The sequence below is a fragment of the Mus pahari genome, chromosome 17 (assembly GCF_900095145.1).
Source record: "Mus pahari chromosome 17, PAHARI_EIJ_v1.1, whole genome shotgun sequence".
NCBI lineage: Eukaryota > Metazoa > Chordata > Mammalia > Rodentia > Muridae > Mus > Mus pahari.
Window position 1 is genome coordinate 57291467 of NC_034606.1, and position 23548 is coordinate 57315014.

The 23548-nt window shown below is 41.4% G+C and overlaps 1 protein-coding gene across 1 annotated transcript in view; it reads left to right on the forward strand.

Annotated features, from left to right (window-relative positions):
* Positions 1-23548, forward strand: part of Pdzrn4 (PDZ domain containing ring finger 4) — a 341948-nt gene that overhangs the window by 134569 nt on the left and 183831 nt on the right.

The following is a 23548-nucleotide window of genomic DNA, read 5'->3' on the forward strand; positions in this document are numbered from 1 at the left end:
TCCCTCCTCCCTCCTCCTTCCTCCCTCTTTCTTCCTCCCTCCTTCCCTCCCTCTCCCTTGGCCCCCCCTAGCCATCCTCTCCTCCCAATGCCACCCTTGCAAATCCCTTCCCACATTACCTTCTTCCCTTCTCCTCAGACAAGGGGAAGCCTTCTTGGATACCACCCTACCCTGGGACATCCTCTTCCGTTGAGGCCCAGTTAGGTAGTCCAGTTAGGGGAAGGAGATCCAATAGCAGACAATAGCATCAGAAGCACCTCCACTTCAAATTTTGGGGGACCCACATGAAGACCCAGCTGTGCATCTGCTACAAGTCTGTAGGAGGCCTAAGTCCAGCCCCTGCAAGCTCTTTGGTTGATGGTTTGGTCTCTGTAAGCCTCCATGGGCCCAGGCTAGTTGGCTCTGTTGGTCTTCCTGTGACGTAAACTTCCATGAGTCCAGGCTAGTTGACTCTGTTGGTCTTCCTGTGATGTAAGCCTCCATGAGCCCAGGCTAGTTGACTCTGTTGGTCTTCCTGTGGAGTCCTTGATCCCTCTGGCTCACTCATTTCTATCCCCCTCCCTACCACAACACTCCCCATGCACTGCCTGATGTTTGGCTATAGCTTTCTGCAACTGTCTCCATATATTGCTGGATGAAGCCTCTCAGGAGACAGTTATACTAGTTATGCTTCCTGTCTGCAAGCATAGCAGAGTATCACCAATAGACTCAGTTACCTTTCAAGTAACATTTATCAGTGAGGCTTCCTTGACCCTTACCCAATGAGCCGTCTCTCCATTGCCTCTTTCTTCATAACGTTTCAAGATTTATTTTTATTTTATTTTATATGTGTGAGTATATCGCCTGCAAGTATATCATGTGCCTTCAGTGCACCCAGAAGCCAGAGATGTCATTGATTCATTCGGAACTATAAAGACAGGTCATGAACCACAACTTGGTGCTCAGAACCCAGGCCCAGGTGCTGTACCAGAGCAGAGAATGCTTTTAACCGCAGAGTCATCTTTTCATCTGTCCTCTTTCATATTTTAAGAGGAAAGTATCTTGAGATGAGAGGTGAGTCCAGAGGGCAGAAATTTGAGTTTCCAAGTCCTCGTGCCTCTGTCAAATGAACTGCACAGTGTATGGAATAGAGGCTTATTGATGCTCCAGGCAAGACCATAAGTGGTTTATTAAACAGATCCAGAGGGATACGGAAGCATGGCAGGCCTTCCCCATGGCCTGGCTCCATGACATCAAGAAGAGAATGGAGGGAAGATCTATAGTGACCACTTATAGATTATTAACATAAACCCACCTCTCCCAACTTCCCATAAGGGAAGCTTTACTGAGGAATGGAGCTCAGTTAGAGACACATCTCTCATTTCCCCTGTTATCCATCTCTTGGTAAGAATGTAACAGGCCATACAAGGCAAAGAGGGCAGATGCCACTCAAACCACCTGACTCATTCTTCTCCCTATTTAATCACCAGTTCATCCTGGGTTGTCATCCTGGGTTGTACTCAATTTTAGTCAGGAAAAAAAAAAAAAAAGGAATTAGTAACCCAGAAGTCTTGGGATACCTCAAGAAGCCATGCTTTAGCTACTTAGCCTTGAGAGCCCATTCAAACAACACAACCAGTAGTAAACAAAACAAAAACTTAACAAAATGTTACTTCAATGTGACCACATTGGAAAAGGGGGGGGTGGAGGAGCCCAATGACTTCCTCACATCTATCTTCTGGGTTCTTAAGTGAAACAATTTTAAACAAAGGCCTAGGAAGATGCGTATTTAAGTAGTGCTGGTTAAGTCACGGCCCTGTCCTCTGCTTCACCACCATTGTCTGAGCTCCAGCCTCTCCAGCCAGGGTCTAACAAGTTATCCATACTGTGTGAAATCTCTTACTGGGCGGCAAGCACCCCAACCAGCTGGTACCAACTGTCTTAGTCAGGGTTTCTATTCCTGCACAAAACCTCATGACCAAGAAGCAAGTTGGGGAGGAAAGGGTTTATTCAGCTTACACTTTGCACACTGCTGTTCATCACCAAAGGAAGTCAGGGCTGGAACTAAAGCAGGTCAGGGAGCAGGAGCTGATGCAGAGGCCATGGAGGGATGTTCTTTACTGGATTGTTTCCCCTGGCTTGCTCAGCTTGCTTTCTTATAGAACCCAAGACTACCAGTCCATGGATGGCACCACCCACAACGGGCCCTTCCACCCTTGATCACTAATTGAGAAAATGCCTTACAGCTGGATCTCATGGAGGCTGTAGTGGCTATTCCTGGTTGTCAACTTGACTATATTTGAAATGAACTACAATCCAGAATTGGAAGGCTCACTAGTGAACTTAATCTGGAAGCTGGGAGATAGAAGTTTCTGATCTGGATCTTGGTATGGAGATCTTGGGACACAGTGATGATTGAATCCAGAAGATTAAGACAGGGAGATCTCCCGGTCCAAGGTCATCTGGGATTAAAGGTGTGGTGGCACACACCTTTAATCTGGGCTACACCTTCTGCTGGGGACCATATAAGGACATTGGAAGAAGGGAGTCTGGCTCTTGCTCTTTTGCCTTCTTGCCGTGTGGGACTCAGCAACTGCTAGATCCTTGGACTTCCATTCACAGCTACTACTGAACCATTGTTGGGATTTGGACTGCAGACTGTAAGTCATCAATAAATTCTTTTACTATATAGAGCATATCTGTAAGTTCTGTGACTCTAGAGAACCCTGACTAATACAGATGCCTTTCCTCAAGGGAGGGTCCTTTCTTTGTGATAACTCCAGCTTGTGTCAAGTTAACACAAAACCAGCCAGTACATGTGATACAAAACCAGTACACCAAGCTTTCCCCTTTTCCTGCTCCTACCACCAGCTTCTTGGGGGTGGAGGGGATGTTAAATTCAAATATCTTGAGGTGGTTCTCTCCTCCTACTCCATAACGTAGGTTCCATGAACAGAATGTAGGTCCCCAGGCTTGTGCAGCCTGAGCCTTTCCCAACTGAACCATCCCCCTGCTTCCACTTACAATGTGTTTTAAAATGAAAGAGAAAAAAAAAAATCTATTCTACTAGAGGTCGCTAAGCCATGAACGAAATATCTCAGCACATAATAAATTATAACAGGAAAGGAAATGTGCTTTGGAGAGACCAAGTTAAAGCAAGCAAGCACACAGGTGGTGTTGGCACAGCAGTGAAGGAGGTGGGCGAAGCAGCCAGGCAGAGGTATGGGGGAGGGGCATTTCAGCTGGAGAGCACACACAGGGCAAGGGGAAGCTGCTGGTGTTGGCCTTTTAAGGCCACTGCTCTAGAACAGAGTGGACAAAGAGATTGGAAAGGGAAGGGAGGTCAGGATTGGAAAAGAGATTGTGAAAGGTTCTGTGGGTGTCGGCAAGGCATTGGCTTTTACTCTAATTGAAAAAGAAAGCCATTGAGGGGTTTTGAAGAACCTGTTGTGATAAAAGACATCTTTTATCTCCTTGATTGCTCTTTTGAGACTCACTGTAGGGAAACAAAAGCCCAAGCAGGGAAAACACTTAAGAGACTATTTCAGTCCTGTAGGTGAGAAATTACCAAGTGGCAGAGCATGTGAAGCTGAGAAACTGAGTTCAGCTCTTGAATGTCCTTGGGAGACAGAGCCACTTCCTATCAGATCCCAGGTTGCGTCTAAGAGAGAGGGTGACTGACATCTATAGAAAGGTTCAGAATGGAGAACCTGAAAGGGTTACATTTCATTTCCCGACTTTATGCTACCTCTAAGGGTTAGTCACCTCTTAAAATACTTCTCTGTTTCTGGAGCTACTATATGATTTTTAAGTGCAAGGAACGTTACTATTTATTCATGTGCACCCAGCATGTTATTTGCATATGGTAATTAGCAGATATTGATGACTGGTTAGCTGATTGTGTGTGTGGCTTGTCAGTGGTGATAAATACACACTTTCTCTAACATTAGTGGTGATGACTGATTTAATTTCATCTTATAGACATAGATTCTTAAATGTCTCTGGAGATACTTGAGATGATATAAAAGCATAAAGGAAAAATGCTTGCTTATTCTAAGTACTTTGACTGCTTTAAAAATTCTGTGTATAGGGCTGGTGAGATGGCTCAGTGGGTAAGAGCACCCGACTGCTCTTCCAAAGGTCCAGAGTTCAAATCCCAGCAACCATATGGTGGCTCATGACCATCCGTAACAAGATCTGACACCCTCTTCTGGAGTGTCTGAAGACAGCTACAGTGTACTTACATATAATAAGTTTAAAAAAAAAAAAAGAACTTTTAAAATAATTCTGTGTATATGTTGAAGAATCCAGAATAGGATTTAAACAATACTGTAAATGAGAAATGTCTAATTACAACCAATATAACTACATTAATGTTTGGGGTCCGTTGTTATTCTGTTAAGTGTGGTGTGTGTGTGTATGTGTGTTGTTTGTATATATGATGGTTCATGTGGACATATATGTGGAGGACAGAGGTCAATGTTGGGCTTTTATTTCCACCCCTCTTCACCTTATTATCTAAGACAGGGTCTCTCTGAACCCTGAGCTCACCAATTCAGTCTGACTGAGAAGCAAGCACCAGAAACCTTCGCCTCGTCTCTGCCTGAATACTGCTGAGATTAAAGGCACATAACGGCATGGTTTAACTTTTGTCCATGAGTTCTAGAGATCTGAACTCAGATGTACAGTAAGCACTTTCACCAACCACATTATCTTCCTAGCTCCTCGAGAAACGTTATGTGTAAATTATAGTATTTATTTGTATCCCCAGCTAGCTTCCAAATGAATGAGACTGGGAGCTATAACTTATTTATTTCAACTCTAGCACAATAACTGGGGGGAAGGGCTTAGCTCTCATCTATTTTTCTATATGCTAGACTAGTTAGTTCCCCAGCTGACTCCCCAAGTACTTGCTGTTGAGTCTCTCCAAAGGGTCCAGCTCCCAGCAGGCTGTCCTGGGGGCACATTTCTCTCAAGCAGGTGCTCCTGGTCCATCCAGTCTAATGGAAACCTCCTATTCTCTCTGTCCTCTTCCTCCTCCTCCTCCTCCTCCTCCTCCTCCTCCTCCTCCTTCATTTTCCTTCCCCAAATCCCCTACCTGAAACCCCCAGGCAGGTAACTGAAACCTCTGTTCTCCCTGGTAATTGGCTGTAGCCACCTTTATGTAACCAAGGGCTTTAACTTGGGGAGCAAGGTTCATGAGGATCAGCATTTACCATTTGAATACATACCAGCACCAGACCAACCCCCAGCGGTTATCTGAAGTAAAACACATCTTGTTTTGTTACTAAAATCTTTTAAAGATACCCTGGAGTCTTTTAAATCAAACCAAATGAAGCCCTAATTCTGAGCAAAAGATAATCATTAAAAATAAATGGCCACACCTATATTTCCACTCCAATCCGTGGGTAAGCATTTAATTAGTTTGGTTTTTACATCAGTGGTAATGAACCCAAGACCTCCTACAAGGGAGGTGACAGCCATCCATCTCACTAAGCCACATTCCCTAGCTCCTAGGATTTACATATGAAAACAGTAATTGGTTCTGGAAGAATAAAGCTCATATCTACTTGGCCCTCATCCTGTGATCCATCTAATACATTTGTGCATTGTCTTTAACCAGATGCCCTCAATATCCATGGACTTCAGAGACTATTTGGTGGGTATAGTCAATCCATTAGTAGTATAACTGTCAAGTTATAAACAATGTGATTTGAATGCCAAGGGTGTGCCTTGATCTTTTGTGTACTACCCATGGTCTCAGGTCTCCATAGTCTATTCCTAGGTCATGAACTATGACCTAAAACTTTTCACAATTAAGCCCCGCCTCGGCCAGTGCCTTTTCTGCTAGCAGAAGCTTCTCTTTATCTGGAAGAAAAAAACATCTTCATTTTGTTTCTGTCCAGCACAGAATACAACTATCCCACTCTCCTTTAGTCCCAGTGCACAAAGTAACTCAGTTCTACATACTTTCAAACCTCAGCAGCAGTTTATATTGCAGTATTATTTATTCAAAAAATCAAATTATTCTTTTTATAGCATTTTATTAAGTCTTTGGGGGTAAAATATATTTTGATAATATTCAAACCCTCTCTTCTCTTAAAGTCTACTAGATCACCCCCACTTTTCTAAACTCTCTCAAGTTCATTCCTCTTCCTCCTTCTCTTCTTCCTCCCTCTTCTCCTTTCCCTCCTCCTTCAAAATCCCACTGGGTGCAGCCATCCACTGAAGCATAATTAACCTACTAGGAGCCATATCTTTAAAGAAAACTGATTCTGACTACCCCCACCCCCAAATCATCAGCTGTCAATAGCATCTCACTGAAATGAAAAGTAGGAAATTTCAGACTGCTTGTGAACCCCTCTATTTTGGAGTATTGGTCAGCTTAATCTTGTTCAAGTCTGGTTCAGGCATCCATAGCTTGATGTGTTTATATATTCTATAGATGTTTGTGGTGAGGTGTGGAGGAAGAGGGTGCCTCAGTGGGCCCATGCTGAGGCATCCCTTCCCCCTGAGGGACCAACCACACAATGGTAGAATATAGAATAGAGTTTTTTTTCAGGGCATGGGGAGGGGAGTTAAGAGGTATGAGAGAGTGGAGAATTGGAGGCCAGCTACAAACATGTGGAGAGAAGGGGAAGGAAATAGAGAAAGGAGAGGGGAAGGGAATAGCCCAAGAGAGAGTAAGAGAGCAAGAGAGGGAGAAGGGGGCAAGTAGCCCCTTTTATAGTGGGTCAGGCCTACCTGGCTGTTACCCCGTAACTGTGGGGCGGAGCTTAGAACGCTAACATAGCTGCTGTGAGTTAATGAACACGGAAGCCCCACCATAGCCAGGAGACACTGTTTTGTTCTGGTTCTCCCCCAACTATGCCTCTGAAAATCTGTCCACCCCTTCTTCCATGCTGGTCACTGAGCCTGAGCAGGAGAGGGGGTCAATGACATAGATGTCCCTTTTGTGGCTGAGTACTAACACTGACTCTCTACACTTTGACCAGTCATGGCGTTCCCCATTAGTCACAGTCACTGCACAATGAGAACCCTCTGCTGAGGGGACAGACTGTTCTTAAAATTAACAGCGAGTGCCAACCATTCCGCATTAATTATGGCAGTCATAAAGAATAAGTGGTAAATCTCGGGTAGATGCCTGAGATCAAGCCTCGTTTTATATTTGATGACAGTGGCAACTGCAATAATGTTTTGTAAGGGCAAATTGTATTTTCAACATCCAGCCATTTATTAGACTCTAAGAGCAATGATAATTAAGTGTTACTACCCCTCAGAAGGGTGGCTGTGTGTTATTTATAGCCCCAGAGACGATTTTTAAAAAGCCCCTCCCCAAACTTCTCATATTCCGACGGATATTAACTCTTGCTTCATTAGCTGTAGACCAGGGCATTCGCTTTGATGCTTCTCCTGTAAGGTCTCATTTCCCAAGTGTCTAAGGCACCTTGCTTGTCCCTTCTGCTATGTTTTGTTTTGCTCCCCACCTCAAGAGAACCCACATCACCATCTAAATGATAAGAAGCAGCCAGACTGTATTTTCAGAAGGAACTGTGCCCTGTGCTCGCTAACAAAAATACAGGTTTTTTTTTTTTTTTTTTTTTTTTCCCTAGTAGCCCGAGGCTTGAGAAGAAATTCTAAGCAAACAAAATGAAAAGCTTTCTGGATGTTTCTAAGCCAATGATACAGGATGTTAACATCATCTGTATCCTTTTAATTGGGCTAATGTGTCATTAACCCATCAACATTTGACATTCTGTTTAAACCTCGGTATGTTTTCTGATAAGAATAGCATCCCAGTGCCCTGCTGCACTGATGTTTTTGCTAGCCCCTGTGGTGCAAGCAATTTTCAATGCTAGTAAAATGAAATAGCTAATGCAAACAGCTTGGCAGTTGTATTTATGGTCTTTTACTTTAAAACAAAGAACAAAGATACCACCGATAGTCTTAGATTTTTTTTCTAATTCTAGGCATAAATCACAGAGGCATGAGAAAAATATGATTCCATCTTGAACAATAAAACAAACTTTGCAAGTTCTACACTGCGTTGGAATTATGGTCTCTTGCCACTATTAGCTGATGGTGGCTGGATGTAGTTTCAAATGTTGTAGGGAATATGGCTGCTTACATCTCTTCAAAGGTTCAAAGACTGTTCCTTATTAGGATTCCACACTTCTTACAACCCCACCTATCAAGTCTCGCCCTTGACGGAAATGTATTTGGATCATGTCTGGAAGCAAAGGCAGTGCGCACCACCACCCCCCCGCCCTCCTTGAAGCTGGTTAGGGATGGAACACTCTGTCAGTGCCTGGCAGGGTGTAAATTTCTTAATGTATGAGCGGTGCATGAAAATACACATCAATGTGGAGAACCCTCAAGCAGACCGAGAGGCTGCCACAAGCAATTTCCAAAAAGCATGAGTTATTTGGCTCCTTTCCAATGGGGGAGCATCCCTGTAGGCATAAATTGTCAAGGATGCTTGACAACCCAAATGAGCCTTGCTCCTCCCACCCCCACCCCCCAAAAATGTGATGTATGCCCAATACTTGGCATGGGCTTTCTGGTTACCTGCACTCTGCGGGTGACAGGGAATTGGCATTATAACTCGGGACCTCTTGAGTCACATTACTGAGGTACCTGCTATTAAATAGCTTCACAGTAAGGAACTTGTGAAGTGACTTACTTGTCAAAGTATGTTTTTTGAGGACCTTCTCCACTCACCGCTCTCAACAATCTTTCAGCATCTAAATGTGAAATGAAGTATTCCAGTCTCACACACGCATTCTCAACCCTGTCACTAATTTATGTGTTCTAACATGGTAAGATTGCTTTTTTTCTGGTTGGCCCCAGGTTCCTTGAACAATCTTTAGTAATGAAATAAGCATCTCCCTGGTGTGAGCACAGTGACTCCAGCCAGGGAAGAATGGCTGACTGACAAGTCAGTTCTAATTGAATAAGTGTCAAGGTCAACAGCCAACAAGGGATGAGGACGGGGAACCCACAGTAGCGTTTGTTTCAAATCCCATTACACGATTTTATGAACACAGAGCTTACGGGAAGGAATTCAAAACTGAAAAATTGCAGTAAAGCTGTATGCTATGGGTGGGAAATGGAGAAATTAGTTACTCTGTAGTTTCAATAGAAGTAACCACATAAAATATATCAGAGTTCCTGTAAATTCAACACTTGCACACGTTGAAGTATGAATATGTCCTAAAGGTTCTGCTGTGAAGAAGGAGAGAAACAAAAATCTTTGATCCTGTCATCCAAGGTCCTAGGGCTTTCTGCTGATATTTCCCCAGGGCCCCGTCCTATAGAAATGAGTATACTTATCAAGGTTCTTGCAGTCAAAAAATTTAAATCAACATCTGCAATAAATGTTACTTAAAACTACATCAATCTGTTCATCTCAGTAATTTGTTTACACACACACACACACACACACACACACACATATATATATATATATAATTATATTTCAGTTGTATTTTGTTTAAAAGGCTAATTCACCATTATCTTCATGATGAAGCATACTAAAGAGTCATAAATTTCTCTTTAAAATATATTTCAGTAGAGTTTAGCATATTCCCAGAATATTCAGTGTATTTCCTCCAATGGACTTGGGTGGATAACGTTATTGCTATCAGAATCCCCTCCTCTTACCTACATCACAAATGTCCTAGAAGTTATTGTTCAAGAAGAATCACCTACTGAGTCCTATGGAAGTAGTTATGATACTAACAGTACACGGCCAGAGGATCTAGACAGACAGGAAGCCTGTCTGTCCCTTCTCATGGCTTTCACAAAGGTCTTGATGAAATCTGTATGGTTAACAGTGGGCATGCATTATTACACGTGGGTTTATCACAAATCCACAAGCCGGGTAGATTGGATCACATAGAATAAGCTCTTTGAGTTTACTGTGAGCTTGAAATAAGAGTTGAAGCAGTGTTCTAAGCCACTACGCTCTGTTGTAGAAAATATTTAATCCCAACCCAGGGTTTCTACCCCACATTTGACCTGGATGTAAGACACAGACAAACTTTATAATAAGCCTCAATCAGCATAAGAGCTGGGCAGATATCTGTTCTCTGGCTGTTATGTTTATTTCCCAGCCAATAATTCCATTATATAATTTGCCATGTTTCATCTGGGCTGCTCTTAACTCCAATTAGCCAACCCACACAGCCATCATCTCATGACTCACCTAACCCATGGCGGCTTCCTCCTCTCTCCACCTTCTTCTCCCTGATGTGGTTCTCCTCCTACCTCAAGCCAGGAAACCCTAACCCCTGCCTATGTCTCTTCTGCCCAGCGTTTGGCTGTCAGCATCTTTATCCACCAATCAGAAATAATTTGGGAGCAAGGTCTCAAAGCTTCACTTGGGTCTATAAGTAGACTCTCTTGTCTCTGGGGCAACCAGGTCTGGGCCCTGCACTTGGCATTACAATACAGACCAGCAGAGCAAACCTCAACTGTATTCTACTACCGTGTTCTCAAACATCAGTCATTCATTCAGAAAGACTTACTGGGTGTTTGCCTTGTGCCAGTCATCTTGTGTTCAATGTTGTAACACTAGAGTGATGTTCCTCTTATCCTCAGAACCTGTGAGCCTAGACAGAGAGTTTCTGCAGCACTAAATTTTTCCAATTCTTTTTATTTCATGAGGTCCTACCCCAGTATATAAATAGCAGATACCAAACAGGGAATATTTAAAAGTGGGATCTTCTGCTGTTTGAAGTCATGTTGTACTTTACATAGTATCTAACATTGGACTTTGGTGCCTGATAATAATTTCCTCTTTGAATACTATAACTCATCTCAAACTAAAAAAAAAAAAAAAAAAAAAAAAAAAAAATAAAAAAAAAAAAAAAAAAAAAAAAAAAAAAAAACTTGTTGAAATGCAAATGCACAGATGTTAGTTTTATTCAAAAAAATTGCTCTGTTTTCATGGGTAGATGTAACTGTTCTATAAGCCAGTTACTTGTTGTAAGTACACATTTGAAAAACTGAATGGGAGGATGCAGACTCCGAATGTGTGTGTATGAGTGGCACGTGTGTATATATTATGCATGTGCCTGTGTGTGGATCTGCAAAGATCTATCTGGGCAATAGCAATATTATATAGTTCTTGGGTTTAGACCTAATTCAGAGTTCAATAAAGTATCTAGCATATAGTCACCTTTTTTTTTATATGATTGCAAACAAAATAATGAGTTTCATTATAGCATTCCAGTGACTTAAATTCAGGATATGGAATTATTGTAGAATAAAAATGGGAGTCTTTGTGGTCATGGATTACCTAGTTACAGAATCCCCCATCCCCAACCCCCCAAAATGGTAAGTGATCGTGTTCCCTGTTGCTGCCCAGGAAGCTGTCTCATGGAACAGTTCTATAAAATACCAACTGGGGCTTGGGACTGTGGGGAAGACTCAGTAGGTAAAGGGCTTCTTGCGGAAGCATAAGGACCCAAGGATTCCCCATGCCCAGGTAGAGAAATTCAATACCCATCATCCCAGCACTAGAAACATGGAGATACAAGGTCCTGGGGCTTACTGTAAGCCAGACTGCCAAAAAGAGCAAGTTCCAGACTGAGTAAAAACTCCTGTCTCAAAAGATAAAGTGGCTGGCCCAAGAGAAGATTCAAAGAGTCAAAGGACTCCCACAAACATCTAATGACCCAAGTTCTATCCATAGATACCACAAGGGACAAGGAGAAATAGAGTGTAATCCTATGATAGCCACATGTGTACCATGGAGTGGTCATGGTTGTACATACATGTTCTGATCTGAATAAAAGTTTTAAATATAAAGTAGAAAACAATAGACAAGGATATCCAAAGTTTGCTTCTGGGCACATACACATGACTGCACCAGTGTACACACACACACCATGGACACACTCAAATAAAAATAGCAATGATTTGTAATATAGATCATGGTTTTGTGTGACAGAATGTCACAGGAAGCTTAAAGAATGATTTTTCTCTATTTAATAATAATTATGACTACCTAACTCATCATCTTGAAGGTAAACTAGGTAGGACCCAAAATCATATCACTATTTGGCAATTGCTAGAGCAGAGGTATGCACCCTTGATGACTTGGAAGGCATGGTTGTTGACCTGGGACTGCCAATCTGAACACATGCCCACAGGATCTCCATAGTGACAGTAGTAGGATTGCCAGATGATAGCAATGTCTCTTAGACCGCTATAGCACGATACAGGTAAACGATTGTCTTATAAACAAAAATGTATTGCTTATAGTTCTGAGGTCTGGCATTCAGAATCAGCATGCTGTTGATGGCTTCGCTTTGGTTTGCAAAATGATAGCTTCTTATTGTGTCTTCACGTCAGAGGACTACGATTCAAAAGTCCTGTGAAGTCCCTTTCCTAAAAGCAGATTAATGTAATCACAGAAGTCCAGCTCTCACAACCTAATCATCCCCCATGTAGTATGTTACATCAGGATACCCCCAGAGACACTGTTCCCATGTGAGGCTTCTGGAAGGGCCAGGGGAAAGCTGCTGAGGCCTCATGAACTCCTGCATGAACTCCCTGTGTACTGCATCTGCCTTCGAAGGACATTGCATTGCCTGTTGCTCTGTAATAAATTACTTCAAAAGAGGGTGGCTTAAAACCACCACAACAGCATCACTGTAGGTTAAGTGATAAGGGACAGCATGGCTGGCTGATTCTGGCTCAGAATCTATTGAGAAATAGAGTTCTTTTTTGATTGGATTGAGGCTGGGGCCCAATGATGGGATCACCCCCTAAAGTTTTCATTGGAACAACTTTCCTCTGAACCTCACATGATTGATAGCAGCCTTTAGCTCTTGCTGCTGTTCAGCAGAGACCACTGTGCCTCAGCTCATGGTGTTTACAGCCCTTACAGCTTAATTCTATTCAGGACCCTTTTCCTTAGCCTGACAACTGTTTTTACCCAATCTAGCTTATATAGAGATATAAAATTGCAATATAAACCAAGCACTTGCTGACAATAAATCAGAAAGATATTTCTTTGGTATAAATATAATTTTATGACTTATTATATGTTGGCAAATTTCATACTATTGATAGAGATATGCTTATTTGTTTTTATGTAAGAATTAAATCTGGGCTGAATGTCTGATACTGCAGAATGTTGAATATCTACAGTGATTTCCTCATTTGATTGATAGTTTGGTTTATAATAATCAATGATGAGAATATTGCCTTTCATGAATGGAACAAATAGCAGACGTATGTTTAGGGCCATTTCAGAAATTGTTGGAAATTTGTAATCCAAGCCAAAAATCATTTAGTGGCTTTTCTTTTAAAAAATGAAACTTAATTTAGCAACTTAAACAGCAATTCTTAAAACCAAATATTCTACACAGTAAAATAAAATGTATATACTAAGTTGACATCAACAGGATAAGGAATGGTGTTAGAAAAACGTGAAGACTTTGTCTTCTATTATGCAAACTGTTGTTTCTATAAGAGTAGGAAAACCTTATACAAACAATAAAAGCAATACAATTTAATAGACAATCATCTAGAGTCAAGGTTACAGTGAAGTCACATGGTACAGCACAAACAAGTGCTTTCAGGGACACCTGGGATTCCTCGACATTTGGTTTTGAATTCGGTTTTGGTTGTATATGTTTAAAGACCTTTGACTGTTGCCAGGTTTTCTAGCTTCCCAACATTTTTATATGTGGCCTGATATGGGCTGGCAACCCACATTTTATAAAGGTGGATCCTAGATGATGGAGAAGGAAATGGTAACAGATTGGGGGGTGACAAAGGACCAAAAGGAGAAGCCACATTCATACACAAAACAATACAAAATGAAGCAAAATCCCTCAGTTTAAAACTACACAACAACCCTTCTGCAACCTACTATTTATTAGAAATAATCTACTAAATCTAACCCACATTCAAGAGAAGGGATCCTGAGCCTCACGTCTTGAAGGGCAGAGTCTGAAAGAATTTTTTGAAGAAGTACAGTCTACCTTTTGATCGCAAATACTTTCTGTTGTCCTCACAACCAAAGGTACATCCACTTCTGCCACACTCCCAGAGTATCATCCCACTGTACTTGACTACCAGCTCTAAACCTATAACCTTATCATGTAACCTCTGTGTAGCTGTCCAGCAGCCATGGATGAACTGGGTTTACTTGAAATGAATAAGGACAGCAGAGTGAGAGAAGGATGAAGCCAAGACAAAGGTTTCTGATCAAGGCTCAAAGTTTAGTTTTCAGCTCTGAGCTTATATAGGGAAAACCCACAGACCCATCTTTTTTTTTTTTTTTTTTTCAGCTGGATTGAGTTGCAAAGCAAGCTTAGCAGGTAGTCTTCGCCTGTAGGAAATTGGGGGTGGGGCAAGGTAGAAGACTCCACCCTAGGTGGGCTAGGTTGGTGTAAGGCCAACTGTGGCAAACACTTAAGGTCTCTTTAGCCTGCTCAAGACTGGAAGGGCACACTTCTAGATTAGAAAGAGTCACCTCTATTGTGATTCCTTGAGCAAGAATCCCTATGAAATGGGAGGCAGATCCTGTGCTTCTCACACACACCAAATGCAATTGTGCCACCGTCTGGTCTAAGGTAACCAGTGCAGATGTGCCTGTCCACAGGGAGAGATGTGGAAAGGCAGGGAAGTTGCTTTGCCCAGGAGTGTTGCGGAGGGACTCCTTCTCAGCTGCAGCTCTGAGACTGTCATTCTTTGCTTCTGAAGATGCTCAGCACATGTCTGCCTGGAAGTAGGTTTCATACTGACTTGCAGCCCATAGAGGTTTAAGGTCAGAAGCTGTGCTCCATTTCTGTATTTTTTTTTTTCTGCCATTTCCAGTGGTAGCTGATGAAATGTGTACATTAGTCATCTCACCGACATTCATAGTTCTGTGAATCTTAACCAGTGCCCATGCCTTTACACAAGGGTCACACCCAAAATATGTTTGAAGTCAACCCCTGTCTATCTTGGGCCTCTGTTGTGAAAACAGAAGATTCTCAATCCTGCTGGATGGTTTATTGTTCTTGGGAGTACACCATGTTGTTTGTTTGAATAGGGCACAGGGTGTCCTTCAGGGATTTTTAAGATTCTTAGCACACGATTAACCCATATAGCTTTCCTCTTTGGTCTGCAGTAGCAATTCATCCAGAGACACTCACTTAGGACCCCATGTTTCGTGGAAAGGATAAACATTTTCAAAACTATGACTTCCTATTTCCCTTATGTTTAGCACACTTTTATATCAGTGGTTCTTGTCTTGTGGGTCATGACCCCTTTAAGACCAGTCAAAAACACTGAGATTTATGTTACAAGTCACCACAGTAGCAAAATTATAGTTTTGAAGTAAAAACAAAAATGATTTTGTGGTTGGGGGAGGTCACCACAACATGAGGAACTGTGTGAAAGGGCAGCAGCACTAGGAAGGCTGAGAACCACTGTTTTAGTGTTTTATATAGGTTCATCTTTAGACTCCTGAATATTTATATAAGGTCCAAGAAGAAACCAAAAAGAAAAAAATTGAATACTTTGAAATGTTTTTGATTCATCTCTAAGTTACTTCAGCTCAAAGACCAGCAACATATAACACTCTGTAACCATGAATTCCTTTCTGAAAGCATTTATCACACCTAAAAAAAAAAACCAAAAAAACAAAAAAACATCTTCCTAAATAGGAGCAAGGACTGTGGCCCATAAGGAGATAGGAACTCCACAGGAAGACCAACAGAGTTAACTAACCTGGACCCTCGGGGCTCTCAGAGTCTGAACCACCAACCAAAGAACATACACGGCCTGGACCTAGATCTCCATGCACATATAAAGCAGATGTGCAGCTTGGTCTTCATGTGGGTCCTGAACAACTGGAGCGGGAGTTGTCTCAAAAGCTGTTGCCTGTCTGTGGGCTATGTTCTAGCTGGGCTGCCTTGTCTGCCCTCACTGAGAGAGGATGCGCCTAGCCTCACAGAGACTTGAAGTGCCAGGGTGGGGGGATAGCCAAGGGGTCTACACCCCACTCAGAGGAAAGGGGGAAGGGAGATGTGGAAGGATTGTAGGAGGGGGTGAGTGGGAGGGGATAGTGAGTGGAATGTAAAGTGAATACACTAAAAAAAAAAAAAAAAAGAAAAAAAAGAAAGAAAAAGTCTTTCTGATAAGTCCATCAAAGGCCATGCTGCATTTGGGTGAGTCTCCTAATGCCACGCTGCCTATAAGCTACTCCTCAGTTACAGTGCTATCTAGCCAGTAGGTACCAATGTCTGCAGTCTTCTTTAGAATTGCTACATTAAGACTATCTAAACTGTAGCAGCTTGATAGTTAACTCACTACTTGTGTGAGTTGGAAACCCAGGAGCAACAACGCTGCTTGGCTGTTTCAGGACTGGCACACAGTTGCAGCCTTAGCTACAGCTGGGACTGACAAAGACCCACCTCTGAGCTTGAATTACTAATTAACCCACCCTGTATGGTATTTTCTATTACTTTTATGTATGTTGTTCATTTAACTGGAAGATTTAGCTTGAAGAACCTTTAATTGCTTATGTTTATCAAGAATTATTCTGGAAAAAATAAAGGAAAACATTTGACTTCTATGTGTTATAAGATGCGAGAGAGAGAGAGAGAGAGAGAGAGAGAGAGAGAGAGAGAGAGAGAGAGAGAGAAACACTTAACATTGGCCTTATTATTTACTACTATTATTTTTTATAAAGGGCTCTAATTAGAAACATTACAGCGTAGTAGAACAGCACTTGGTAGTTTCTTTCTTGAGGGTAATTCGTTTTGATTCTTGCCTGTATGATGAAGTTTTAAAGTGGAATGTATAGTTGAATAGGCAACTAGAGTTAACTTGTAAGCAAACACGGCTGTGTAACTGTCTCCTTTTGATGGAGTTCTTTTAAACCCGAACCTAAAAATTGGTATTTTGATAATTCTTTAAGCCGACACTTTAAGGCAAAACACAAGCCTAATATTAAGATATCTTGTCTGCCTCCAATTTTCTTCATGCTAGATGTGGGTGTGGTGTGGAAGGTGTGTTTAATGTACCCTCTACTGCCCTCCTGGCCCATTCCCCATTCCAAAATGGACACCACAAAGCCCCACACTTGTAGGTGACTAGAAAACGAGTTTATCTTTCAAAAGTAATTTCTACCATTGTAACAAGCTGGAATCAAAACGGCCAGTCAGTAATAAGCCAACTCTTATTAACTTGCCCTAAATTATTTTCTCTTGGCAGATAAAATTGCCACTTTTCTATTCTCAATTAGCATTTGGTTTAATAGGATTGAGAGGCAAGCTGGAGCAGGGGTGGATGCTGTATTTAATTGGGTTGAAAATCTAGTAAGTTTTAATAGATCAAATTTTGAGAGCATTCCAGCAAACACTTGGAACATCTACATTTTATTTTCCAGATTACTCAGAGTCTTAAAAGGAGAAGAATTTCTGGTCAATGAACACCTTTAAACTGTGTTGTCGTATTTTGGCTTGTATGTCCTTATGGAACTTAGAAAGTTCATACTAGAAAGTGGAACTTCATCTTCTAAAGCACTTAGATTCTCTTCTCTTGCGTACATTTCAGTGTTTCTGCCTCTTGCACACACACCATGTAGTAAGTCGTATACTAAAGAATACGAGTTCTTGTAGAAAAGTAGGTAATGTAGAGAAAGTAATAGTGCAGACGTCAGAGTCAGAATGGGTACAAACCCTGTCTCAGCTGCCTACTGGCAGGATAATCTTGAACGTGAATTGCCAGGACATCAGTGCTGTGCAGGGTGGAGGTGTGCGTGTGTAATGTCTCTGGTGACATGCGCTCTGTACAGCTTGCCTGCTTTGACATTACTTCTCTCAATAAGGCATTAAAGTTTAAAACATGCTCACCTGGCTTTTGTCCAAAATCCCCAACTCGCAATGTCAACTGGCTGAAAATGGAAGGGCGTTTTGCTCTAGTGATGACCCAACTGCTATTATTTGGCTACATGACACAGTACCAAACTGCCCTCTAAATATTTATCTTCGTATCCGTGGGTTAGTGTGCTCTCAACCCTCACCAGAAAGGATCTTTTTTATGGAGCCAATGGTGATTAAAGTAGAGACTCACAACTCGCCAAAGGGCAGAGAATAAGACACTGTGGAGTGCTCAGTCACAAGTGAATGGTTTGAATGACTCATCACCATGCCCCTTAGGCTCATTCATTTAAATAGTTGGTCCCTAATTGTTAGCACTGTTTGGGGGATGTTATAGAACTTTTAGTATGCAGAAGCTTTCTGGAAGAATACATCAACAGAGGAGGGCTGATAGGTCCTCCCATCATCTATTCTTGATCTCTATTCCCTATGTGTGGTTGAGATATGAGACCTTAGCTTCCTGATCCTGCTGCTATGCCTGGTGCTGCCATGCTGTCCCAACAACTGTGGACTATAGCCCTCTAGCCCTCTAAGCCAAATGAACTCTTCCATGAGTTGCTTTGGGTGATATAATTTTATCATAGCAACAAAAAGGTAACTGATATACACATCCACCCCTCAAAGACTCAGGGATCATCACAGAAGGATCAGAAAGGTTTTAAGAACCATAGGTAGGGTAGCACAGGAATACTGTGAAATAATGTTGTCTCTGTACGACAGGGTAATCCAATGCATGAACTCACAGTTGTGACTGTATTCAGAGACCTGTACAAGATCAAGTCAGCCAAAACTCTGGTATGGATCGGGAAGAGACACAGAGTTCCACCCCAAGCAGAGGAAGTATTGGCTAGTGGTGGCTGCTAGAGAAAGGAGGGTGTGTTTCCTTCAGGGATGGGACTCCCAGAGGTTATCCATGCTCCGATGTCACACACCCAAGAATATACTCTGTGGCTTGACAAAAAGAGTTAGGAGGGGAAAAGTGGGGTGGGAGGGTATGAGAAGAATTCGGGGAGTGGTGGTAGATTTTATTAAAATATATTATATCCATGTATGAAACTATCAAACAACAAAAAATACCTCAAGCTTTAAATTAAGTTACATAGAACCTTTTGTTACGAAAAGTGACTGGGAAATGGTCAAATTTGCTGCAGATGATATTAAGGGGTTGGGTAAGGCCAATCTGTAGACTAAGACAGTGGTTACAGACAAATAACTAGGCTAATTGAGAAGGAAAGGGAAAGGGAAAGGGGGAAAGGAAAAGGGAAAGGGGGAGGAAAGGGAAAAGGGAGGATGACAAGGTACAAGAAAAAGACTTTTCATTTATTCTTTCTTTTCCGAGAGAAAATGCTTTGAAGGCATGAACAGATCAAGTCATTTTCATGATGTCACAGTGTGTCTTCATGTGTTCTGATCGGAATCAAAGACTGCAATGACTTACAAATGCCATGAGCTATACTCTGTTTAATAAACGTTTTATGCTTTGATCAGATATCTAATGTCATACTCCACTTTAGCCTCTGCTATAAAATAAATGATAAAGGAATTCATATCATAGGTCATGAAGGCACCCGATATATACTAGGTGCTTGGTATTTAGGGCCACATAAATCATGGCCCAATTTATTTGAAAAAAAATCTTCTCTTAGTGAGGTGGTTGGCTTTTGTCAATTTGACAGGAACCTAGAGTTATCTGAGAAGTAACCTCAGCTCAGAAAAATCTCTCCATCAGTGTGGCCCGTAGATAAGTCCATGTAGCATTTTCTTGAGTGATGTTTGATGTGGAAGGGTCCGGATCACTGCGGGCAGTCCACCCTTAGGCAGGTTGCTCTAGGTTCTATAAGAAAGTTGGCTGGGTAAGTCTAGGGGAAGTAAGCCAGCAGTGGCATTCCTTCATGGCCTGTGCTTCAGGTTCTGCCTTGAATTCCTGCCCTGAGTTCCCTCCACAGTGGACAGTAAAAGAGGAGGTTAAATAAACCTTTCTCTTCCCATGTTGCTTTCTGACAACAATAGAAACCCAAAGTAGAATGCTTAATAGGGAATCTAAGGCAATTTCATTGATTGGATTCAAACAGATAATTTTTCAATTACTTGCACAAATATATCCATAAAACAGTCTCATTTATAAATTAAACAAAGACATCGTTCTGTAGTTCTGCTTAATGTGTTATTCTGGGGGATTAAATCAGTGGGTTCTTAAGAAACAGTGGAAAGAGAAAAAACTGGAGCATCTAGCATAAAGTGTTTATCATATGTAGAAGAGAATGAAGTTAAAATATTATCTTAGACTTGCACATTTAGATACAGTAAAACTCACTATTTATATGTCTATGCTTCATACAAATAATACATTTTGTTATAAAATATAACTATATATGTATATATATATGCATGTATGTATGCATAAAGAAACAATCGTGCATGGTCAAAATATACTATATGCACATTCTATGTGCACACACACCAACACACACATAGGATAAAAAGAATATGATAGTTTATGTGACATTGTGTTTCCATTACTCCTTTCATTTTTACTAACTTCCTAACTAGTTTTGTTCAAGTTTTTAGTGTATATGCTGAAAAATTTCCAGATATGTGAGCTTTAAAGTTATTTCAACCCAGTTCTCCCCATATTTCTTTTCATTGTTCCATAAAAGTTTTGCCCTCTTGCCTTATAAAGATGGCCCTTTGGCCTATACAATGGCACAAAAAGACAGACATGTGTACATGTGTGTCCACATGAGGGTATGTGTACGTGTCTACCAATGTGTGTAGTACCCCTACCCTCTGAAACCCATCATTCTTTAAACGTCGGCTTCTATGTAACTCCTAGGGAGACAGTCAAACAGCTTTCCATTGGAATGGGTTGTCTCAGGCCTCAGGTTCTGGTTTAAGGAGCTTGAGAGTGACACACAAATATGTTCTCTTTGTTTCTTTATGTAGTACATCTGCAGCTTCTCTGTGGCTTGGTTTTCTCTCACTGGGGTGCCTTTAACTTAAACCTGACAGAAAACATGGATGGATTTTGTAATAGACACTATTGGTACTTAACTCCCAGAAAGGCATTTTGGATAAGCTAATATCAGCAAAATTTTAGTGGGTAGTGAGGGACTGATGCAGAAAATATGTAATTGGTCTCTGTGTAAAATAGTAATACTATTCTGAAGGAGCCTTTGCTTCGTCTGAACCAGCATAATTTGCGTTAAGTGATTTGTAGCCCATTGGAGGCACCACCAAGAGGGCATTTTGGGCAGAAGGCATACTTTAGAAATGAGGACCTCATGGGGACTTTGGAGCTTCTACTTCCATATGAAAATATACTACATATGCTCCAGTTTTGTTCTGGGACTGTCACAAAGCCCTAAAATGTTTACGGCTTTCAGATGGAGGAGAATAAGGCTAGACATGGGATACAGGCAGGGGAGAGGGGTTGCCAGATACAGGCAGGGGAGAGGGGTTGCCAGATACAGGCAGGGGAGAGAGGTTGCCAGATACAGACAAGGGAGAGGGGTCGCCAGAGAGTTTCCCCATACCTCGTTTTGCCTCCTCTTACCCTGGAATCTAGCCTAGTCCTCAATGGCAAAACCATCTATCTCAGTAAGCCTGGCCCATAAAAGTGCCCATCAGAGCAGGCGTCGGTCTGCAGTGATACAAAGGTCTTATTTATTAAAAATGTTCAAGAAGTTATGTTTGTTCTGGAGAGCTAACCTACCTGGCCAAATTTTAGCCCCACTAGATCGATTTTTCTGCCTTTTGAGATTGGTCTGGTTCTCAACTTCCATTTGTCATTTTTATTGTATTCTTAAAATGTGGATAATATATCTAAGTTGGGGTTCTCACCTATTCCAGAACTAAGCATTTTCAAAAACTCTTCCTAATACCTTAAATGTGTCATTTCCAAAGAGGCAGCTAGCCACAAGGACATTTATTTGCAGTGGAAGTCCACTCACTGGCATTTCCGTGTTTATTGTTCTAAATCCCTTGCTCTGTTTGCTAGGTTAAATTAAAAACATCCAGGAAGAGACGCACGGGTACCAATGGAACATTCTGCACATCCATCCACAGCAATAAAAACATCACTTCAGAAAAGATGCAATGAGTGACTCCTGTGTGTGGGAGGGAGCTGTTTGCATCCCCGTTTCTTCCCAGCATCTATAATAAGATGCTTCAGGTTTCTCTCATATTTACACTCATATTGGGCTCTGTACTAAATTTAGCTTTTTTTTTTTTTTAATTACATGTGAATTTTTAAGTGCTCCGTGTTACAGTTTGAAGATTGAGAAGTCGGAAGCCTGACCCCACATCTTTAGGGGAGTTCATGGATTACTTAGAATATGTTTTCCTGAGTGAAACCTGCTCAAGAGTCCTACACTGCGTGCCCTTGCTTCGATGAGATGCAGCCTTCAAAGCCAGGAGCCAAAGAGCCTCTTTTCTTTAAAGAGAAACCTGTCTCTGGTATTTCCTTACACTCATGAAAAGCTGACTAACATAATCTCATCCCTTGCATTCATCACCCGTCAGTAAGAGACTTCAAAATCCTTCTCAGAGTCTGCCTTCCTTGCTGATCAGTCTTTCCTGGTTGGAGGCTTCCCCCACAGAGCTAAGAGCCATCTTCCATTCACCTGAACACTTGCTGAACACAGTACTTCCCGCAAGACCTGTGTGATTGGGACAGTATATTAGGATAATTCAAAGCATTATTAGAGGTGGTTCATATATGCATACAGACCCTTGAGCAAATACACGGATCCCGATTTTTATTTTTATTTTTAATTTTTTTGATGCAGAGAATTTTAAGTCTTAAAAGGTCCAGAATGCCTCTTTGATGGAATATACAGATAAATACACAGGAAATTGAACATTGTTTAGGAATATTATAGAGTATGGACAGATCACACAAGGTTTGGAATTAGTATTTCAAACTGAGAAGGCCTGAGGTTAATTTTCTGATCATGCTGGCCTCCTGAAATAATATGTAAGGGTTACTCATTGCTAGATGAACTGCAGCCAACTATCTGTGCCAAGGAGGGAGGAGGTGTGTATCCTCTAGTGGAGGAGGTTGGGGAGACCATAAAGTGGGCTCTTCAGAGCTTTGTATCAACTGGGAAAGTTACACAGTTTAACTAGTGTAGTCATTAGCAATATGCCAACCCATACCACATGAGGAAACTTTAAACAGGGTGGAGCCTGGGTCCTATTCCTAGATTCTCAGGTTTTGTGAGTCTCAGACATTACTGAACTTTATATATATATATATATATATATATATATATATATATATATATATATATATATAGAGAGAGAGAGAGAGAGAGAGAGAGATAACCAACACTTTCTGAACACAATAAATACTTCCTGAAAGACCTGTGGTGGGGAAAGTATATTGGGATTAGGATTATCTGTTTGTGTTTTGCTTGTTTTGTTTTTTGGGCTTTTTAGACAGAGTCTCACTGTGCAGCCCTGGCTGTCCTGGAGCTTGCTCTGTAGAACAGGCTGGCTTTGATCTCAGAGGTCAGCCTGCCTCTGTCTCCAGACTGTTGGGATTAAAGGTCTGCACCACTTCTTCCTTTAAAAATAACTAACTTAATTTCTTTCTTTCTTTCTTTCTTTCTTTCTTTCTTTCTTTCTTTCTTTCTTTCTTTCTTTCTTTCTTCCTTCCTTCCTTCCTTCCTTCCTTC